Source organism: Equus przewalskii, chromosome 2 (assembly GCF_037783145.1).
Source record: "Equus przewalskii isolate Varuska chromosome 2, EquPr2, whole genome shotgun sequence".
Taxonomy (NCBI): Eukaryota; Metazoa; Chordata; class Mammalia; order Perissodactyla; family Equidae; genus Equus; species Equus przewalskii.
Genome location: NC_091832.1, coordinates 104,620,743 through 104,635,862, shown reverse-complemented (window position 1 = coordinate 104,635,862; position 15,120 = coordinate 104,620,743). Strand labels below are relative to the sequence as shown.

Below are 15,120 nucleotides of genomic sequence, written 5' to 3'. Positions count from 1 at the left end.
GAAAAGCTTGTGCTAACTGATGCTGTCCCCAGTAATACATGGGTGCTAACTTTACCACATCTTCTCCAGCATTGAGTATTCTCATGGAAATGGTCACAGTTTTTTTCATTTTAATAGTGCCTTACAATTTGAACCCGTTTTCCTCTGGGCCTTTCTTACTGCCTCCTGTCTGGGGCAGGCTCACCCCAGGGAGGCCCTTCTTCCCACAGTGTACAGTTTCCAACGTCTTAGGCTTGGAGGCAGGATGCACCAGGCGGCTTTGCCCTGGGCCCTTCCTGCCCAGATCCTTTGGGCTAATTATCCCCTTTCTCTCTTTATGATTCATTCTGAGCAGGCTTAGTGGTTAATCTTCCATTTCCAGTTTTATACTCTGTTCCTCCCCCTTGCCTAGATTTGAAACATCCTTTCCTTCAACAATTCAAATGTCTTGACTATTCATTTTCCCCTTTAGTTGTCAATTCTATTCCCTTGTCAGCAACAATTTTTATTCTTACTGGCTTAGTCAGGCTGTCTGCCCTGGCTTTCTTTATAAGTGTTTTTGTGTAGAATTTTTGCCTCCTAGGAAGCCCACTGTAGCATAACGTAATTAAGTGACAATATATGAGGTGCCAGGGCTTTACAAGCAGTTAATGACTGGTCTGAAGATTTATAAGCAAGAGGTGAAATCAAAGAGAGCCAAACACTCAAGTTCTATATAAATTAAAAAAAAACAACACATTAATGTGGTTCAAATTGTTGTTTAACAGATGTTTGAAAAGAAGTACATGAAAACATGCATATTAAGAAATCTTGAAATGCAGTTGCATATTCACTAACACAACTCCGTCTGTGCCTTGTGTTTCCTTTTCCAGTCTCCCCCATTTGTGTGCCTCCCATAACTTTCTTCAGCAATTCTTTTCCAGCCTACTGACCTCTGACCCCACTTTGATTCTTCATTGCTCCCTCTTACATTTTCAGTAAAAATAAAACGAATGTGGCTGAGGTCAGAATCTGACTCTTTATCCAAAGCTACACATGCAAGATGCTAACTAGTCCAGAAAATGTGTATCATGGGAAAGTTAAAATTACAGTGAGGAACTTAACTTTGGAATTTCCTGCCTGATCTGTCTCTTAAGTTAATGTTTTAATTTGGTGTCCTTCTTTGGCTTTACATGAAAAGTTGGAGCTGGGGTGGAAAAGAACAAATCAACAAACAAAAAACATACCTACATGGAACTTATTATGGCTGCGATGAATTAAGACCACACAACAGCGTGTAGCTCTCAGGTGGTTGTCCTGAGTGTTTACAAAATCTTAGAACATCGACCAGACTATATGACCAGATAGTTAGAAGGATTGCACTGCATATGTAGAGAGTGGTTTTGGATTCCTGATAGCTGTATCATAGCTTCAAATCTTATTTTCCATTTTCTCTGGAGCTCAGAAATAGGCATGTAGAAAGTGCTACTTTTTAAAAAATGTTCAGCCAAATTGGTACTCCATACACAGAACTCTCTGAAATGAATTTCCAATCCAAGAAACTTATCCCCACTCATCCCAAATAAATTTAAAGTGTTTGATCATCTCATACCAGGGTGGAAAAAAAGTTTATGGATTATATAATGAACTGTTTCCTTCTAAAGGCATCATCTGGCAGAAATTTATTAATTATAAATATGTAATAGGTGAAAATCCAATCAGGGTTATCAGAAGATGTGCAATTCACCTAGACTGTTTTAGCATTCAGCCTGTTCTATTTTTGATGTTGGAATTTTAGAGCAATCAACTCAGAAATGAAACTAAGATTTTGAGAACTTATCATGTTTTCTTTTAGGAGGTTATGAGAGCCAAGTCTTGGACTGCTGAGTGAGGGAATTGGGGTCTGTGGCTTTCGAACTCGTAACTGTGTTTAGTATTTAGTCCTGTTATTGGCTTAACTTTCAGGGCTTTTATTGCTATAGGGCCATTTTCAAAATGATGTTCCAGCAGGCTCCATTTACCTTTCCTTTCCAGAAACTTTTAAGGAAAAAGGATCTATTGTGAAGTACCAGTAAGCCTGAGTCCTGAGGCAGATGTGGATCATTCTGGTTCAGGTTTGTGGATGTTTCTGGCTCTGGGGAATTTGTTCATAGTGACTAACTTTACCAGGAATTTACTGAAAAATCAAAAATCCCACTTCTCTAATGTATGTAGAGACACATCTGACCCTGGGTCAAGGTCTTGCCTCATCTTAGGTAGGTTAGGATTGAGTTAGAGCCAAAATGTTTGGTGGTCTTTCGGGGGAATTTCTATTAATCTATAACATCCTAAAGGTTATTCTTCTCACCATGGATATTATATAGAAAGAAGTGAAAAATCCTCTAGAAGCAGAAGCATCTTTTAGTTAGTGTTAACGTTGTTGACACTTTCTTACTATGAATTAGTCTATTTTTTTTCACATATTGAGTCATGAAAAATTCCCTCCTATTAAAACATTGCCTCATCAGTAACACGTGGACAATTGAGCAGTGACGCTGCCCCAATGAGAGTGGACTGGACAGGTTAAGGGCAGGGAGTCAATGGGGCAGTGTGGTCAGGGCAACAACCAGGGCAGAAGGCTGCAGAGCCAACAGTGCCATAGTGCCAGCTCCTTGGGAAGTCCCAAAGACTCAGATGTGGTGGGCTCAAATTTTACCACTTGAAAGTACAACTATTGATCCAGAAGAGTTAGGGGGTAATTGTTTGTTTATTTAATTAATTAATTTATTCGGCCTTTTTCCCACCTCCAGTTTTATCGAGGTATAATTGACAAATAACATTGTAAGATATTTAAAGTGTACAACGTGAGGATTCAATGTACATACACATTGTGAAAAGATTCCCCCCACCAAGTTACATATCCATCACCTCACCTCTTTTTGGTAAGAACATTTAAGTTCTACTCTCTTAGCAAATTTCAATTATATGACACAGTGTTATCAACTATAGTTACCATGTAATACATTAGATTCTTAGATCTTATTCATCTTATAACTGAAAGTTTGTGCCCTTTTACCAACCTCTCCCTTTTTCCCCACCTCTAGTCTCTGGAAACCACTTTTCTACTCTCTGTTTCTATGAGGTTTTTTTTTTTTGTTGTTGTTAGATTTCACATATAAGTGATACCATGCAATATTTGTCTTTCTCTGTCTGGCTTATTTCATTTAACATAATGCCCTCCAGATTCCTCCATGTTATAAAAAATGACAGGATTTCTTTCTTTTTAAAGACTGAATAATATTCCATTGTGTATCTGTGCTGCATTTTCTCAGTCCATTCGCCTGTTGGTGGACACTAAGGCTGTTTTCATACCTTGGCTATTGTGAACAATGCTGCAGTGAACACAGGAGTACAGATACTTCTTCCAGATAATGCTTTCGTTTCCTTTGGATGTATACCCAGAAGTGGGATTGCTGGGTCATATAGCAACTCTATTTTCAATTTCTTGAGGAACTTTCATAATGTTTTCCATAGTGGCTGCACCAGTTTACATTCCCACTGACAATGTACAAGGGTTCCCTTTTCTCAGCATTCTCACCAGCATCTGCTAAGTCTTGTCTTAGTGAGTAATTGTTAAACAGGTCCTTCCTGGGACCCATAAGCTGGAGCACCTAGAGGGTATTTGAATTCCATATCTTGGATGTGGATTTCTTAGCCTCAAACTCAGGCATATAAAAAGTAAAAAAGAAAAAAAAGGAAGGAAAGAAGGAAAAAAAGAAAGAAGGAAGGAAGGGAGAGAAAGGAGTAATATTAATTTTCTGTAACTCAACCTGGACTCCTGTGGGCCTTTATTCTGAACGGCAGATCTGGTTTATTTCTGGTAAACTGTCAGTTCAGTGACATCCAAGCATTCCAGGGGGGAGCGCAGCTCAGGTTCCTCCTCTCTGTCTTTGTTCTTGTGTTGACTACTGCGAGTGGGGGAAGGGCTTACCGCTGTACCATGAAACCAGGGGGGAGCAGACTTCCAGTCCACGCCTTCCTCTGTCCTCTGTTGGCACCTGCTGACTCTAACATGCTTCTTTCTATTGTTGTCCATGACCCTCCTGCCATGATGCCCAGTCATAATTGCTCATCAGTGAGTTTGTTTCCCCCTTTTCTGTTCCACTAGACTCCTCAGGGTACCCTGCTCTTTCTCAAACACTCATCGCTGGTGCCACACAGACTTTAGGATGCTCTTGGAGTAGATGACTCTACTCCCATCCTCCCACTCCGCCTAGACGGGCCCAGCTGCCCTTCTCTATGGTGACTGCTTTGTGCGTGCAGGACTCTTCGTGAAACTTTTTCCCCTAACTTCCCTGGGGAGTTAGGCACCTATTTCCTCTTTCTTTAGACACTCTCAAACTTGTCTGGGTTTTTCATTACCCCTCTTCACCTGAGGACACAGCACAGGGTGGGACAAAGTGATATTTTCTGTCTGAGAGATTCACCAGAGCTGTTCACTCAGTTGCTCAGGCCAAAATCTTCAGATTCATCTCTAATCCTCTCTCACATCCCATATCAATTAAATCAACTGCTCGTGTTGTCTTTATAAACTATGTAATTTTTAAATTATGTCTGTTTCCCTCACTTGAATGTAAACTCCATGAAAGCAATGAACTCTTTTTATTTACTGCTGTATTCCCAGAAGAGTGGGATATGTGAAAAACAAATTGTCTAATGAATGCTTGAACAAATCTCCTATTATTGAACTTATAAGCTGTTTCCTTTTGTTATTATAAACTATATGTATGGACATCTTTTCAGCTATTTCTTAGTACTCAACTTTTCTAAGTGCAAGTTCCTAGAAATAGAATTTCTAGATTGAACTATGTGCATCAAAAAAAATTGATGTATATTGACAAATTTTCCTCCAAAAAGTTGACATCACATTACACTTCTAGTAATAATACATGAAAATGCTCATCTTTCCGACTCCTCAGCAATACTGGGCATGATCCTTCAAAATCTTTACCAAGTTTTTAGTTGAAAAAAATCTAGGGCTGGCCAGGTGGCATAGTGGTTGGGTTCCCACACTCTGCTTCGGTGGCACGGGGTTCGCCGGTTTAGATCCTGGGTGCAGACCTGCACACTGCTCGTCAAGCCACACTGTGGCAGGCATCCCACATAGAAGAGCTAGAAGGATTTACAACTAGGATATTCAACTATGTATTAGGTCTTTGGGAGAAAAAAAAAGAGGAAGACTGGCAACAGATTTTAGCTCAGGACCAGTCTTCCTCAGGAAAAAAAAATCTGACTATTTTAATTTTCTTGTACACATTTTTGATATTCTTAATTCAGAGTAAAATGTCCTGATTTTGTTGTCAGATTTTGGATGGATTGAGATCACACCACTTACTACAGACTATAGGGAAGACTTCATTATTGCATAGTACTTAAAAATAAAATAAAAATAAAACGATTACTCCTCTCAAAATAGAACTTCGTCACATCAGCTCTGGAGACTGCCTCCAAATGGACCCATACTTGTGTGCATTTATTAGTTTTGGAAAAGATTTTATAGAGGTATCTGAGTTTTACTCACTCAATTCTTCGTGCTTTTTTTTAATACCAATTAATGACAAAGATATACGTGTTTTGCTTAAGAAAACTCCATATATGAGAGTCTAAATGGTTAAATTTTGGGGAAAGGGAATACTTATTTTATTAAGAACTCCTGCACATAGTAACATGCCTCTTAAGGGAAAAAATAAGTTTACAAACAATGTTTTAGCTGTAATGGGTATAATGGGATGAACCTGGCCTTTGTGCTGTGTGTGGGAGTTCCCCTCCCAGGATACTGAAAACAGAATGGGACAGAAGCATTCCAAGCCACCCACCTGTGTCTGGCTCAGCAGATTTATGTACTTTTGGCTAATAAATTTGTCCATATAAACCAATGGACCCTTTCCATTCTCTGTGCCTCGTGGATCCTGAAGAAATGACCTCTGTCTCTAGCCCTCTGAGCCCTGAAACCTTTGAAGAAAACATTAATTTACCAGTTTCCTCTTTGTGCTTTACTCTTCTGTCAGAGAAGTGTGGAAAGTAGGAAGTTCAGCTAGAAGAGTATGTGTGTATGTATGTGTTTGTAAACTCTAGGTTGGAGAGGCTGAAGGTTTCAAGCAAAAAATACAGCACTTCAGTCATATATGGATTATGTGGCTTCTATTATTTAGAACACTGGAAATACCTAAAAATTGTCATCTTGTTTGCCTACGAGCATCCACACAGTTTCCTGGTTATATTTGACCAAGGAAGATTTCAGCATTAGACTAATTTGCACCAGCATCTGTTCGTATATTGTCAAATTAATAGTTCTTGAAAGAAAGAACAGTCATGTAGCTCTCATTTGCCTTTTTTGGCTTGTACGTGGATTTTCGTAGACTGCAATGGAAATACTGTGAACAAGGATTATCTCTTCAGGCTTAGGTGTAAACACTAGAGCTTACTGTAATAACTTGGATCATGCACCATCCTAGGAACTAGGGTTATTTCCTCAAGACACTTGAGTGGATGGATCAGTTGCCAAGCAACTTGCATTCTTATGGGGCCAAGCTGAGGAACAAAAAGGCACCAGGTGGTAAGACAGAGAAGGAAAATGACAAAGACACATGGAAAAATAAAGCCTCCATCTGGGAGCTATAGTGCATAACCGTTTAGAAATTTGGAATATGTTCCTCCTTAATAATTCATTTCAACAGCTGTCGATCAATGGTTATCTCTTCTATGTCTATGAATATCTCTCCACTCATCCATCCATTCATCCAGCCTGGAAGACTGATTCTGAGATTAGAAACTACAAGTAGTAGGCCAGAACTGTCCATCTTATATTAACTGCTTTGCCAATAATTATTGTTCACTAATTTATTATCTATTCACATAATTTCCTCTGTTCCTTTTCCCTCCCTCTGTGTCTTACACATTTTCCCTCTTCATCTCCTCATCACCTGCTTTCTCTTTCTGTTTCTCTCAGGACTCATTTGATAGATGGGACTATTGCTTCCTTGCTAGTTGGTGCTTAGATGCTCAACTTAGGTGGAGATATAGATTCCTGTAGAACATTGTCAGAGCAGGCCTCATGTCCCCACACTCTGTGAGACCTTTCTCCTCGACACCTATGTGCTGAAACTTAATATCCTGATGTTCAAGAGGAAAACAATGGTGACAGTCTGAAATGTCAGAGGTTATGATATATAATCACACATGAAATCGACTTCGTATATTTTAAAACATAAATCCGTTCTATTTGTTCAAATACACTATAAAAATAATCTTTTTCTCACTATAGAAACTAAAACTAGAGAAAAATGATGAGATCCTTCTTTTTGAGAGATCTTTCAGCATTACATCAGCTTGCACTCTTCAGGCTTTGGGCTTTTTAATAGGCTGCCCCAGGACCACGTCAGAACAGGAATCCAGTTGTTTTCAAGAATTTCAAGGAAAAAATGTACAGTCTCGTTCCGGACCATGTCTAAAGAAATAAAGAAACTGTTATTTAGTGCCTACTGTATGTCTGGCATTGTGCTAGTCGTTTCTTGATAGATTTTAAAACTTAATCAGCAAAAATCCTTGTGTTGTGGGTATTATTGTCCTCATTTTAAAATATGAAACTAAGGATTGAAGAGGCTAAGTAACTTGTACAAGGCCCCTTAGCTCCCCCAAACCAGAGTTTCTGCCCTCTGTATGTTTAATTGTACTAAGCTACACTACTGAGGCAATATTTCCTCTTAAGATGCAAGTAAACCAATAAAACAAGTTTAATGGGATGTACAGTGTGGGTGCTTGTTTGGTTGGTAATGGTTCTGAGGGATGTGGTGGGGATGGGGAGTATGTCAGTAGCTGTTGGAGAAATGGGTGGGGAGAGGTGAATGTTTGTATTATGGGAACCTTTCCCACTTCGCCTTTGGTCTTGGACCATCCATTCACACTAACGTTAGCTCTCCATATTTAACTATTCCTTCCCCAGCTTTTTGTCCCTTTTAATTGTTTCTAGTTTTATCACCCTTGGGCCCTTGTCTGCCATTTAACTACTGCAGTGGATGCAGTTGCTGCTTCACCAGGACCCTTGGGACCCCGTTTACCTTTGTTTGCGTACCCCTCTCCCCGACCTTCATGTGCTTCTGCTGCTAACGAGCCATACCTGCACCTCTCTTCAGAAGACTGTCTGTCACTGGGGCCCCCACGTCAAGAAAGCCAGAAGTGCCTAGAAGTTTACATTGATTCTCTTCCTTGTGTCTTGGTGGCACTTAAGCAATGACTGACTGATATAGGAGTATGAAAAACCAATTCCCTTGCCTCCCATCTGGATAACTTACTCTTGGTTATAATTTTCAACTTGGAAGCTCGTCTGTCAGATTCGTTCAAGGCTGGAACTTTTCCTGAAATTACACTCTTCCTCCACTTCTCCCCCTGCTCCGTTCTGCTTCTCCCAGTCCCTTTGCAGTTCTGTCTGAGAGAACTTTCCTAATAGATCATTTGCACAGGAGTTTTTGTCTCAGATTCTGGGGAACACTCAGATTTTAAAGGGCTGATGGGTAGAGGATCTGAGATGATACTGTTACTTGGGAACCCAAAACACTCTCCTGGCTTCTCTGTTAGAGTGAGGGAGAATGCAGGTCAGGTGATAAATGAAGTTCTGGCCTAGGCCCGTCTCAAATTGGGTCCAGTGGATCTCTGGACCCATCTGGTAGTCATTTTCCAATTTCCTGACTGAATAATCAGGGTGGACATATTTAGCATCTGGTAAAACGCGCACATTGGCTCCCTAACCTGTGGAGTAAGAGCTATTTTAACAGAAAAGACCAAGTAGAAGTCACCCCAGGTCAAGATAGTAAATCAGAAATAATTCTGTCCCTCAATCCCTGTGTGAATGGCAGAGATTAGCACCATCCTCAAAGACTTAAAACCAACATAGATGGTCAACCTATTTATATTTCCATTTATACATCATTCTACTTCCTGCAGAAATCAGATGAATCCCAGCAGGTGACAGTGGACTACCAGAAACTTAACCAAGTGGTAGCCTCAATCCAGCTGCTGTGCTGCATGTGATATCTTTACTAGAACAGATTTACACTGCTTCTCATTGGTAATATATGGTTATTGAGTTGGCAAACGTGTTCTTTTCAATACCTGTTTGAACAAGGATCAGAAGCAGTTCACCAGGATGGAAAACAGTACATTCACAGACTTTCTCTAGGCCTAAATTAACTCTTCTGCTTTCTGTCATAATATAGTTTGAAGGGACATTGATCATCTAGACATTCTGCAGAACGTCAATTTGATTCATTATATTGGTGGCAGCATGTTAATCATACATGAACAGGAAATGACAAGTGCTTTGGATGCCCTGGTAAGACACACATACTATAGAGATTGAGAGAAAGTTCAAAGATTTAGGAGTCTGCCATATCAGTAAAGCTGTTAGGGCTCCAATAGTCTGGGGCATGCTAGGATTTCACTTCACAGCAAAAGAAGTGCAGAAATGGGTCCATGTTCATGGAATTCACTGGTCTACCATGTTCCCCAGCATCCTGTAGCCGCTGGTTTGATAGAATGGTGAAAAGACCTTTTGAAGACTTGGTTACAGCCCCAGCTAGGTGGCACTACCTTTTAGTGCTGGAGCGAGGTTCTCCAGAAGACCGTATATGCTCTGAATCAGTGTCCAGTATATGGTGCTGTTTCTCCAATAGCCAGGATTCTTGGGTTCAGGAATCAAGGAGTGGAAACAGAGTGGCATCACTTACTATTACTCCTAGTGACCTACTATCAAACTTTTTGCGTCCTGTTTCTGCAACTTTATGTTCTGCTGGCCTAGAGTTCTTAGTTCCAGAGGGAGGTATACTGCCATCAGGAGACACAATACTGATTCCACTGAACTGTAAGACTGCTGCCCTGCCTCTTTGGGTTCTTGATGTCTCTGAATCAGTACGTAGAGCGAGCTACTGTGTTGGCTGGGGTGACTGATTCCAATTACTAAGGGGAAATTGGACTTCTACTTCAGAATGGAGGTAAAGAAGAGTATGTCTGGGATACAGGAGATCCCTTAGGGCCTCTCTTAGTATTAGCATGCCCTGTGATTAACGTCAATGGAAAACTACAACAACCCAATCCAGGCAGGGCTACTAATAGCCCAGACCCTTCAGGAACGAAGGTTTGGGTCACCCCACAATGTCAGGAACCACTAACAGCTGGAGTGCTTCCTGAAGGCAATGGGAATACAGAATGGATAGTGGAAGAAGGTAGTTATAAATACCAGCTACAACCTTTGTTTTCTTTCCTCTCTTATTCCTTTATTGTGTAATATAAAGTGTATTGGTTTTATATTATAGTATTTAGGTATGGTTAATTTTACATCATAGTATTTAAGTTATAGGATATCAAGGGAAGAGTAAACATCACTCGAGGACTTTACCTCCTCTTCTGGGGAAGGGGTGAGTAGGTTTTCGGTTGTATGCAGGAGAGTTTTGCCACCTTAGGCATAATTATGTGCTTGTTATTGTCTTTATTTGGAGATTAAGTATGGGTTTAAGGAGGTGTATATGGGTACTAAGTTGACAAAGGGTGGACTTGTGATGGTTAATTTTATGTGTCAATTTAGCTGGCCACAGTGTTCCCAGAGTAAAGATTATTTCTGGGTGTGTCTGTGAGAGTATTTCCAGAAGAGATCAGCATTTGAATCAGTGGACTCAGTAAAGTAGATGCACTCTCCACCATGCGTGAATGTCATCCAGTCCTTTGAGGGCCTGAGTAGAACAAAAGCTGGAAGAATGAGGAATTTGTTTGTTTCCTGCCTCACTTGCTTGAGCTGGGATGTCTCACCTCATCTCCAGCCCTCCGACTGGCATTTATACCATCAGCTCCCCTGGTTCCAGGCCTTCAGACTAGGACCAAATTACACCACTGGCTCTCTAGCTTGCAGACAGCAGATTACGGGACTTCCTAGCCCCCATAATCATGTGAGCCAATTCTTCACAATAAGTATCCTTTCCATAATAAGTATGTATTTTAGTAAGTATACTTTCAATAAGTATATATATCCTACTATTTCTGTTTCTCTGGAGAACCCTAATACACTCTCTAAATGAAAGAATAAGTTTTAGCACCTTTAAGTTTCTACCACTTAAAAAATAAGCACAACATTTGTTAGGCCTCTTTGTGTTTTGGAAGCAGCATATACCACACTTGGAAATATTGCCCGGATCCACTTATTAGATAATACGGAAGGCTTCCAGTTTTGAGTGGGGCAGAGAAGTAAAGGCTATCAAGTAGGTCTAGGCTATAGTACAAACAGCCCTGCTTCATGGGTCTTTTGATTGAGTAGATTCCATGGTTCTAGAGGAATATGTCATGAAGACGCTACATGCAGTCTCTGGCAAGATCTAATAGGAGAATCACAGTGCAGAACCCAGGTTTCTAGAACAACCATCTGCAACCGGGTACTATACACCATTCACAAAGCAGCTTCTGGTCTACTACTGGCCCTAGTAGAGATTGGCCATATGAGCATGGGACATCAAATGACTACATGACCAGAACTGCCCATCTTGAGTTGGGTGTTTTTAGACCCACTAGTCATAAGGTTGAGTGGCCCCAGCAGTGATCCGTCATACAATGGAAGTACTGTATCCAGAATCAGGCACCAGAAGGTCCACAGGGCACGTGTAATTCTGAGAAATATGTGGGTCAAATCCCCGTGTCACCTATGCTATGGCAATAATGCTTCTCCCATAGTTTACACCTATAGTTTCATGACTAGCTGATAGAGGAGGAAAAAATCTTGAGCTTGGTTCACAGATAGATCAGCTCAGTATGTTGGTTTAGCAAAGTCCATTTATGGATGGCCCAGAAGGATAATGGTAGAAAGTACTTCTTCCAGTGCTCAGAGCTTTGGGCAGTGTACCTGGTTATCCTCTTTGTGTAGAGGGAGAAGTGGCCCTATGTAAGGACTCACACAAACTTCCGGATGGTGGAGAATGGTTTGCCTGTTTGGTCAGGAGTCTGAAAGCAGCAAGATTGGAAGACTGAGGACAAAGAGGTCAGGTTAGAGGCAGTTGGATGGACTTACGAGAGTGGGCACAAAGTGTTGGGATCTTTCTATTGCGTGTAATGCCCACCAGAGACCATCCAGTGGTGGATCAGGTGGATAGGATGACTCACCCAGTGGATGCTAGCCATCCTTAATCTTTGGCTATCACAGTATCTTGTCTTTGGCTACCAAAGTGTGCCCATGAACTGGGTAGATATGGTGGCGGAGACAAAGGCATATGTTCTTCTAGCTACTGCTGCTGAATGTGCAATTTGTCTGCAGCAGAGACTCCTCATATAATACTAACCTTCAAGGACACCAACCAGCCTCTTAATGGCAAGTTATTTATATTGGACACTTTTCATGGAAAAGGTGGTGATTTGTCATGACTAGCATTTACATGTATTTCCAGGTATGAATTTTCTTTCCTGCCTGAAGTTCCTGAACTTCCCTACAATCCAAGGGCTCACAGAGTATCTCATTTATTGACATGAGTTCTGGTAAAACATTTCTTTGAACCAAGAGACCCATCTTACAGCAAAGGAGGTGTAGCAATGGATAAATGACCATGGGACCCCATCTTACCACATGTCACATTGTCCATCATCCAGAAGCAGTGGGCAGATAGGGCTCTGGAATGGTCTCTTGTAGGCATACCTAAGGCATCAGCTTGGAAATGACACCCTGTGAGTCTGGACCACTGTCCTTCAGGATGTAGTATATACCTTGTGGCAGTTATTTTTATGTGTCAATTTTTCTAGGCCACAGTGTCCAGATATTTGGTCAAACATTATTCTGGATGTTTCTGTGAGGGTATTCTTGTGTGGGTGAGATTAAAATCTAAATTGGTAGGTTTTGAGTAAAGCAGATTGCCTCCCATAATGTGGGTGGGCCTCATCCAACTAGTTGAAGGCCTGAATACAACAAGTCAACTCTTTGAAAAATTTCCAGGGCAATGGACTACTTTAGACCCATTTTGTCTGAATGACCATATCCTTTTTTGGGTCACAGAGCCCTTTAAAAAACTAATAAATGTGCTAGATGTTCTCACTAGTGAATTGTATATATCAACCATACATGGTTTACTTTGCATATAAATTCAGAATGGATACTAAGGGAACTCCCTCATGAGTCTGCCAGATTAAAAACCCTTTTCTGGGGGCCAGCCCCGTGGCTGAGTGGTTAAATTCGCACGCTCCACTCCAGTGGCCCAGGGTTTTACCGGTTCACATCCTGGGCGTGGACACGGCACCTCTCATCAAGCCTTCCTGAGGCGGCATCCCACATAGCACAACCAGAAAGACCTACAACTAGAATATACAACTATGTACTGGGGGGCACTGGGGAGAAGAAGAAATTAAAAAAAAAGACTGGCAATGGATGTTAGCTCAGGTGCCAATCTTTAAAAAAAAAATACAACAAAACTCTTTTCTATATCTTCCTTCAGTAAAAGAAGGTCCCGGTTTTGTCGTGGAAGCCAAAATATCCACAGGAAGTCAACAGATGGAATTAGTTAACAATGTAGCATCAAGCTTTGGACTAAGACATATCTCCCCCCAAATTATCTTATCCAATCTTCCAGAAGACTGAGAGATTTAAAATGTGCCAGAAATATTTTATTTGACTTTTTAAGTAGTCACTAAGAGCCCTAAACAGCATTATGTTTACCATCAATGAAATCCTTCCAGTTTGTTTAGTTTCAGAACTGTTTTCTTATCCAGCAAGTCCCTTCTTAAATGTCGTTCAAGGAAGAAGTTCTTAAGTACCCAGTATCTGAAGATATTCCATAATCTCTATCATAATGTCCTCTTGATTTCCTCTTTAGCATATTTAGTACTAGCAATTGTGTTACTGATTGATTTACTTGTATTTGTTGGCTATCTCCAATAGAATTGAAGCTCCATCAAAGGCAAAGACCTTGTTTACCTTGCGTATGGCTGCATCCCTAGTGTACTGTGTCGTGTCAACCATAAGTTAAAGGAAGAAACATTTGTTAAATGAATGAATAATACATTTACAGAGTTCATGGTAAGACTCAAGCTTATGTAATTTTCTTGAAAGAGTGCTTATGAAAGATACCTGGGCCATTAATTGTGTTTGTAATAAATTCTTTCTGCTGATGAAGACTGTTGTCATGATGAAGACGAGAACATTAGCTGCCTTTGCAGCTGCCGTGTGGTAAACTGAAGTGGATTGACCAGAAGACGTAAGAAAGGCACGCTGAAGCACAACTTCAAACGATATCCTTTGGTCTCTGATTGTTGGGAAGACCAGCCACAGATAATCTAGCCTGCTTGCTGGGATCTGAAGGGAGCTGGCAAACCATGAACCAAGTCAGCTTTTGAGGAAACAAAGGCAAAGTCGCAGCAACAGGTATTGCAAACAGGGGTCACCGTGGCTAACGAGAGGATGGGCCTGACATGTATAGAGAACAAAACGTCCAACTCTCTTCTTACAGGCTTTCCAACTAGTCTTTCCGACTAGTCTTGGGGAGTAGCCCTGTCAACCCTACTGACTTCCAAAGAGAAAGACTGTGATGTCACACTTACTCATTTCTAGCTATTTTCTTATACATGTCCAGTTTATCTAGAAAGACATACAGAGACGTTTATTGCAATTAGTATTTATGCCATTTCCTCCATTGTTGTTGTTAATGCTGTCGAGTTGATTCCGACTCCTAGTGCCCCTGTGTACAGCAGAGCGGAACCCTGCTTGGTCTGTTTGCACCATCCTCTCACCTTCTGGTGCTGTACCCGACAATGCTCCGCTGCTATTCCTAGGGTTTTTGTGGCCAATTTTCTGGGAAGTGGGTGGTCAGGTCTTTTTTCCTAGTCTATCTTTCCCCTATACTTTCACGTCTATTTTATGTAAATTGAAAGTCCGTACTATGTCAACAATGTTTTTTTCACATGTCCTATGTTACATGGTAAGTCACAGTTTATTATTTTTTGGATTGTTCATTTTAAGCATTAGGAAACATGCATATTTCTTGCTATTTACAATTTTAAACAGAACAAAATCTCAAATTAAAAAAATTTATGGTGCTGGTCCCGTGGCTGAGTGGTTAAATTCGCGCATTCCACTTTGATGGCCCAGGGTTTTGCTGGTTTGGATCCTGG

The 15,120-nt window shown here is 40.8% G+C and overlaps 1 long non-coding RNA gene across 2 annotated transcripts in view; it reads left to right on the top strand.

The window, feature by feature from the left end:
* LOC103558718 (uncharacterized) overlaps window positions 1–15,120 on the top strand; it is a 138,621-nt gene that overhangs the window by 22,484 nt on the left and 101,017 nt on the right. Inside the window, exons 1-3 of one of the 2 annotated variants that reach the window (XR_011537206.1) lie at window positions 1,993–2,072; window positions 13,892–14,029; window positions 14,127–14,374. The exons of the other annotated variant lie outside the window; for it this stretch is intronic. This is a non-coding gene — a long non-coding RNA (uncharacterized lncRNA). Of the gene's footprint in view, window positions 1–1,992; window positions 2,073–13,891; window positions 14,030–14,126; window positions 14,375–15,120 lie in introns of those variants that run through there. 2 annotated transcript variants of the gene reach the window in all.